The following is an 8,665-nucleotide window of genomic DNA, read 5'->3' on the forward strand; positions in this document are numbered from 1 at the left end:
CTCTAAAAAGTGAACAAAAGTGAATTTATCAATGCTAATTAAATTAGGAATGAAAAGAACCTTCTAGAAGAATCTAGAAGACTAAAACCATTCCTAATTGCATTAGTAATGATAAATATATATTAGGCCCTCCCCTAGATCATTGGGCCTCATATAAGGCTCAAACCGGGCCCAGTTTAGTAAATTGGCCATAACTTCTTCAATATTTAAGGGAATTGGGCTTATAATATATCGTTGGAATGCTCTTGTCAAGCCCCATCCAACTACACTACTATTGGACCCATATCATGGACCAACCAAACTGGATTGACTGTATTCTTAAGATAAGTTTTCAAAAACAGAGAGAAGAGAAAAGATATCAAAACTATCCGCAACACCAGACTTTCAACAATTTCACTTATTTCGATTATGATTCGACGCGAAAGGTACTCATCACAGGTTTTGTTTTGGGGAGACACAAATGGGTGTCTACACATCAATATGTAAAAAGATGCCCTAAGTACCAAATCTATGCCAATTTACAACATGTTCCTCAATCCTTGCTCTACACCTACACGTCACCATGGCCATTCTCGACATGGGGAATTGACATCATCGGCAAAATCACTCCCCTAGGAACAGGAGGCCACGAATATATACTAGTAGCAATTGATTACTTTACAAAGTGGGTTGAAGCGCAATCATACGTTAAACTCACTGCAAAACATGAAGCGCTCTTTATCGAGAAAAATATTATTTGTCGATATGGAGTCCCACATGAAATGATAAGTGTCAATGGAACTCACTTTCAAGCCGAATGCGAAGAATTGTTACAAAAATATGGCATTCAACATCATCATTCTTCCCCGTATAGACCTCAACCAAATGGAGCAGTCGAGGCGGCTAATAAAAATTTAAAGACTATCATCAAAAAAATGACGGAAAATTATAACATTGGCATGACAAAGTTCACTTTGCATTTTTGGATTACCGCACGTCAATCCGCACATCAACAAAAAATACGCCATTTTCCTTGGTTTATGGAATGGATGCCTGATGAGTGACATTTATGTCACTCTTAGGGAGTAGTTTTAGAGTCATTTTCGTATTTATTTTATCTTATTTTTCCCTTTCTTTCTCTTGTTTTCTCTTTAATAAAGTTTCTTGTTTATTTGGTAGTTTTGGAGCGTTTTAGTTTATTTTCTTTATTTTATTAGCTTTAGTTTATTTTCGTATTTTATTTTACTTTATTTGCTTGTATAGTTTTTGTTTTATTTTTTTTTGTTAGTTTAGTTTTATGTCTCTTATTTTCTATTTTATTTTATTTATTTCTACTTTATTTATTTTATTTTATTTGTCGTGGTTTTGTTTTATTTAGTCCTTTGTTTATTTTCATTTTATTTTATTTTATTCTTTGTCCCAATTCTCCCCTCATGTTTGGTTTTTGGTTGTAGTGTGTTCGGGTTGACGCTCGATTTCCATGTTCAAATCAAGTTCGAAGTCCGAGGTTCGAGGCACAAATCTTGAGCCAACCCAAGCTGCTGCCTCCTATCCTTCACCCCATCTCTTTCTTAACCTCCACCACACCAACCTTTCCCCTGATGCCTCCCTCAATTAACACCAACAGCAACACAACCTGACAAAACCACAACAGCCCTTGCTTCACCCCGCAGCAGCACCAACACAAACAAACCACTCCTAGCAGCCACCTAGCAGCGCCACCACACATCACAGCAGCTCCCTCGACCAGCCACACCCATCACAGCTGCCGCAACCAATACACCTCCTGACCACCTTCCTTTGACACCACCAGCAGCGCAACAATCAACCCCGCAAGCACCACCTTCACGAGCAGCCCTAACCCCAAAACCAGAGCAGCCCGCAACACCACCAACAGCCACAACAACAACCATACCTCCAGCAATCACCTCGCAACGCCACCATTCCAACCTTCAACCACCAATTTACAGCCACCCTCACCTCACAACAGCCACCAATTAACTCCCCTGCTCCCTCACGCACACAGCAGCCTGCCAAACCCCAACATCGCAAACCACCAGCGCACCTCCATTAGCACCAACAGCAGCAACATTGCGCAACTAACCTCCGCCACCTTCCTCTATCATCAACAACAACAACAACCAGCAGCAGCAATTTGTGCCACATCAAACCACCAATTCACACAAGCATCAGCTAAAAATAGAGCAAAATTAGAGTAAATCACAAATTGATCGGGTTCGGGCAAACCGTTGGTGGTTCGGTCGAAGTTCGAGTCTGAGACTTTGTGGGTTTTGTTAATCAAAGAGGAGTGGTCGAACATACCCATGGTTCGACCGAACCAACCCCGTAGTTCGGCCGCACCAACCCATGGTTCGACCGAACCACTCCACGAGCTTCACACATGGGTTTTAATGAAGATGAACGGTGGTGATTAAGATGATTGCTTGCTGATGGTTGATGATAAAAGAGCAGCCATGAATTTGGAAGAAAAGGGGAATCGGGGTAGCTGATGTTTTGGGGGATTTTGGTTTTATTTTTCTTTTTCTTTTATTTTTATTTCTTTTCCTTTCCTTTTCTTATTTCTTTTCTCTGTTGTTTTCTTTTCTCTTTTATTTTCTTTTTATTTTCCTTTTCTTTCTTTATTTTATTTTCCTTCTTTTATTTTTCTTACTTTGGCTAGCTTAGTATAAATACCCATTTTTGGGGGTAATAAAGAACATGGAAGAACTATCTATTCTTCTCTCTAATTTGGTTGAAAAAGTACAACCTGTCGAACTAGAAATTCAATCTCTACGCATCGCGTTAGAGAGAAAACTCGATGAAGTTGTATGGACTAGGGCAAGATATGAAGAATTGATTCTACTCGATGAAAAACGACTAGAAGCTCTGCATCACACTCACTGTTATCAAACTCGTATGGCTAGACATTTTAATAAGAAGGTCAAAACAAGAAACATCAAAGTAGGAGACTTGGTGTTAAAAGCATTAAGGAAAAATGTTTTCGATCCAAGAGGAAAATTTAGACCTAATTGGTCTGGACCCTACATTGTCAAAACAAACCTGTCAGGAGGTGCAGCAAAACTAACTTAAGAAATCTTGACCAACTTAAGAAATACTACCCATAATTACTTGAATAGGATACTCAAAAGAGCTACGTTTGGCCTGATTCCTTAAGAAAGGATACGTAGGCAACCCTTTACGGGTGGGGACACTTTATTTTTCGAAAATCTTGCATCCCAGAATTAATTAAAAATTCGACGGAAGATCGGCGAAATATCGGCGTCGCAGAAAAAATTCTGGCGCCAGATTATGACCATCAGCGCCAGACGACGGCTTCCATCGCCCGACGCCAGACTGTCGTGGACGGCGCCAGTCGCAGATAGGTGGCGCTAATTCACAGTTTAAATTCTGGGAATATTTCGGTGTTTTTAGGAAAAAATTTTGACTTCTGTACTCGAAAAATTTCTGGAGAATTAATTTTTTTCTTCTTCGTCTTGGATTACTTCGTCGTCTTCAATAGCCTGGATGTATGCTGGTTTGTGCCTTTTCTCTATAGTTAGAGGCATTTGCTCGATTTCCGTGGGAATCCTAACCACTGAGGCTAGTCTTGCCAAGGCATCAGCAAATTGGTTTTCTTCCCTAGGTAGATATGTGTATTCTACCTTCTCTAAATGATCGGTGAGAGTTTCAAGATAGGTTTGGTAAGGGGCTAGACTGTCGCTCCTTACTTTCCACCTTTTAGATATTTGATTGATAATTAAATAAGAGTCTTCGAATATCCTTAACATGTTTACTCCCAATGTCAAAGCTGTTTCAAGGTAGAATACACATATTTGGCGCCTGACGCTATTTGGCGCCTGACGCCAAAGCTTGGCGCCAAACGCTAAGTGTAGCGCCTGGCTGACAAGGGTTAAATCGGTCGCTACAATCTAACTCTCAATCAAACAATACTTATACGAACACCCTATAACCAAGTACAATGGCAAATAAAGGTTCGGTCCACGAGGAACGAGAGTAATTGCAAATCAATCTTAAACCTAAGCTAGTTCGAAATCAATGGAAAATGGTGTTCTAAAATAATACTAATAAGATGGAATAAATCAATAAACTAAGACACTAGGGAGAACGGGAATCCGCCTAACCATTGGTAACTAAGCAACAAGGAATCACAGAGACAAACGGGATATGAAAAGACTATAAGTCTGATCAATATCATGTGATAGGAAGACAACGGGCAATACTAAGCTTGGATTTCTCATGCACTTAACGTTACTCGATACATAATCAAACCACATTCAATAATGAAATACTCAATTCACAATCTCTTGTTCAAATCAAGAATATCATGCAATCAAATTCAAGATTCTAGGTTAGCTACTCCTATTATAATGAATTAACATGCAATCGCATATAATCAATTTAATCACAATCCGTTTATCAAAATCAATCCTCAATTACATAGATTACCTAGGACGGGTTTCATCCCGAAACCCTAGCTAGGAGACTACTCACACATATTCATAATCAAAGCAATAATGAATTCCAAAAGCATAATAGATATAAACATGAATTCTGATTAAGGAATAATAAAGCTTGATTAATGAACAAGAATGAATAATACCAATTGTATTGATGCGAATCAATGGAAAAGTTCATAACTTTGATATCCGTCGTCAATGAATAATACAAAGAATCTTCGCAAATCTTGCTTCAAATCAATCCAAACTAAAATCTCTAGAAATATCTCTAAGAAAACTAATGAATCTCTAATACTAAGAACGTTCTCCAATAACTCTCTACAAAGGCTCTCAAAACTATCTCTAAAACTGTCTGAGGAATCCTCTTAAAGTTGGGCCTTATATACGTCTTCTAATGCGGAGAAGTCAAGCGCGCAGTTAACCCTGGATCAGCACGGCCGTGCTGTATTTGGCACGGCCGTGCTAGCTTGTCAGTAAGTAAACCGGATTTCTTCTTCAAATTGGCACGGCCGTGCTATATATGGCACGGCCGTGCAGCTTCCTGCCACGGCCGTGCTAAAAATGGCACGGCCGTGCTGAATATGCTCTAGCACGGGGCTCATACTGAAGCTGACACGGGCACGTGCAACATCTGGCACGGCCGTGCTAATGGCCTGCACGGCCGTGCGGATGCGTGGATACTGACACGGCCGTGCTATTGGCTTGCACGGCCGTGCTGCCTTGCCTGGGGTTGCTTGCTTATAGGCCAGCACGGGTGTGCTTATGGTAACACGGTCGTTCTGCCTGTGCTATGTAATCAATGCACGGCACTTGAACTTCCTTAACTCCTCGGACTCCGGTCAAGGCTAGCTCGGTTACGCATCAAGGGCTCGGGATCCGATTAAACTCGGTTGATATTACCTGAAAAAACATCAAAAACAAACTGAAAACCCGTGAAGCACGTAATATGGGGAACGTAAGCATAACAAGGTAATAATCAGCCAAAGCGGCCCCAAATACATCCAAAATCATCCTAAAATATGCTCTAAAGCGCGCCCTAAAGTGCGCTTGTCAAAACCCCCAAGCTACACTTTTGCTAGTCCTCGAGCAAAAACCAAGGGAAACACACACAAGATAAAATAAACTATGCCATTGCGAACAAATCAAATTAAGCACGGAATGAAATCAATGGATCCTACTTAGAACAACCATGCACGGAAGGAAAACTCACTCAAACAAGCAACGAGACACACAATCCAAGATATCGTTGATCAAATGCGAACAAGACCTAAACCAAGCATAGAGAACAAAGAAATCATGCTTCCCTCTAAACCCGACCAAACCGGCTACGTCCTCCCCTTTTGCTTCAAATCACCACCCTAATTGGCCCCTCGTGATTCCTCGAAGGAACCGAAAGAAGTGATGTTTTGAGGAAATAACAAAGGTATCCCGACATCTCGATTACGCATAATCTTTCCATAGGGTTGAAAGGTATCTCCCTCCACCGTTTGAGAACCGAACACCTCTAAAGTCTAAGGGTCTTAAAAGGGTTGTAATGTATTGGCAATGGGTAAGGTAGGTGAAAACAATTTTAAAAAGTGGGGTTAATTCCTAAATGAAGCGCAAGAATCACAATTCTCAAAAACAATAGTTCAAAAGATGTAATTCACTTTCCACAATCTCATTGATTCACATTCTTACACATCCCAAATTATCCATATAATACACACTCAAATGACCTCTTTCAAACTTCAAAACTTTATTTATGTGTCCTTGCCTTTTTCACAATTCGGACGGCTTTTCTCTTCTTCTTTTTTTTTCTTTTTTTTTTATTGATGGCAAAATGACTTTCACATTACATATTTACAATTAGGCTCACTTTCACACCTGCTCAAACCAACTATCAAACTTTATTTCTTGATTAGTAAACAATAAGCTCAACAAACCTATCTAGGTAAACGCTTCACAACTAAGGGTTGGTAAAACATTGGCCATCGGGTTTGTAACACGGTTAACCAAGAATGGAATTAAAGCTCAACATGGTTAGCAAGTAAGATGATGTAAAAAGAAAATCAATTTGTAACAAAACAAAAGGAACAAAATAAGAAAAATGAAAAAGGTGCCCTCTTCCTCCCTTAAAAGTGTCAAGTCGGTCTCGGGAGCTACTAGTCAACACAAAGATCGAAAAATGCGTAATCAAGGATCCAAATATGCCACTCAACAAGAATGATGAAGGCTAGAACAAATAAACCTCACGGGATCTAACAAATAAAGCAACTACCAATCAAGGGGGTCAAATCCACAACCGGGAAGCGACTCCATCTTACCACAGCCCAAAGGCATAGAGTTTCACATGACAAAAGTGTTCTATTTCTACCCTTCGCCTAGACTCGTCCACATTGATCAACAATAGACTCGAACTGTGTAATCATCACTGGCTTAAGTGGAAATAGACATTCCATACACATTCATTCACATTTCGAATCCAACATGAACAATATTCCAAAATTTTGCAATTAGACAAGTTTATTATGATCCAAAAACATAGGAAAAGACTACGAGGCATATCATATAAGCTAAACCACACATCCTCATAGCAGAAGCTTTTCCTATCTAACACAAACATATGTACAACTAAGCCAACTGAATAAGTTGAAAGGCACATAACGAGGCATAAAAATCACATAAAATCCCAATCGACAAACAAGTGATCGAATGATATCAACATCAACGATCCCAGGTTCCTTAGAACCGATCAAACATCCTCGAACCATTCAACTTCTTCCTAAACTAAACTATCCTAAGCACACAAAAAAAGAAAAGATCTCACCAAATTAGCTTCCCGGGAGCTCCAATTAACGACCATAGCATCGTTCTTCAAACTCATGCCGCGTTTCGAATGTTCCCAATCTGCAAAAAGGAAAGACATACTAGCAAACAAGTTAAGGTTAGTCTAGGAAAGCAGTAAATCTTTTTTTTTTTTTTTTTTTTTTTTTTTTTTTTTTTTTAGAATGAATACAAGTAAGACCCCCCCAATCTAGAATCAAACATTGTCCTCAATGTTTATACATCAAGGACTTGCAATAGTAAGGAGAGGGAGGTAACTAAAGGGAAAGGGAAAGGGATCACGAGCTAGGCCCGCCCGGGCCATAAGGGAAACGGGAGGCCATATCATCAACACTCCTCTTCAGGTCTCTGAAGGCGGAGGTCATATCCTCGTTCGACCAGCGCAAATCCGCTACCTCGAGCTTCAAATATTCCATTCCTTGGCGGAGCCAGGCGAAGTCTTGCGCCGGGATCTGCTGGGCCGCATCCGGGCCACCCTCCTCGTCATCATCATCATCATCAGCATCGTCACCTCCTTGGCCCCCGTGGGCCTGCTCATCCCCCTGGTGAGGCTGGGGATTGCGGTCTACATACTCCGTGCCTCCGTCCTCGTGCCAGGCGAAGTCGGGGTCGAAGATCCAGTTGTCTTTGTTGTAAACCACCGTCCTCTCCGGATCGGGCAAGTAGGCCTATGGCTTGCCTGCTACAAGCCACAAATAGCAATCCGGCTGGGATGTCCCTTCAAGCCACTGCATGGCTCTCAAGGTGCGCATATCAAGCCTCGTAGTGCCTGGGATAGCCTGCAATTCAGAAAAATCAATCCCATTATATTGCGCAAGAATGGTGATCATGCCACCGTTAGTAATATTACCCCTACCCCGGGCTACACCGTCGAGGTGGTCTAGTAACCACGCTCCCATGTCTAGACGCCCGTCCCCACGGGTGAGGTGCCAAATAAACTGTAACTCCCTAATGGAGACTACACCCGAACTATATCCTCTAGCAAAGATAGTAGAGGAGAAGGTCTTGTGGGACAACCGAAAGGCGGGATTGACGATGGAAGTCGCCTTATCCCTACGGGGATCTCTATCCATTTTCCCCGTGATTTGCCGCCAAAACAACCCGGAGTTGTAGTGTTTTGAGTGGCCATCCTTAGGACCATATTTCAGGTCGGATGTCCACCCAAAGGCGGCATTGACTTGGGCCACCGACATTTGAATGGTGCCCGAGTTCATTAGTTGAAGGACAAGTACCGGGGTGAGTTATTCTCATCCCGATGCACGTACAAAGAAGACAAAAATTCGAGGGTAAGCCTCTTGTAAGTGAGAGCATGCATGGTAAGGAAAGAATCAAAATTGGTAAATGAAAATAGTTGAACCATGTCGCTTTCGATCCCTAGAGCC

This window comes from Chenopodium quinoa, unplaced genomic scaffold, assembly GCF_001683475.1.
Source record: "Chenopodium quinoa cultivar QQ74 unplaced genomic scaffold, ASM168347v1, whole genome shotgun sequence".
In the NCBI taxonomy this organism is placed as follows: Eukaryota; Viridiplantae; Streptophyta; class Magnoliopsida; order Caryophyllales; family Amaranthaceae; genus Chenopodium; species Chenopodium quinoa.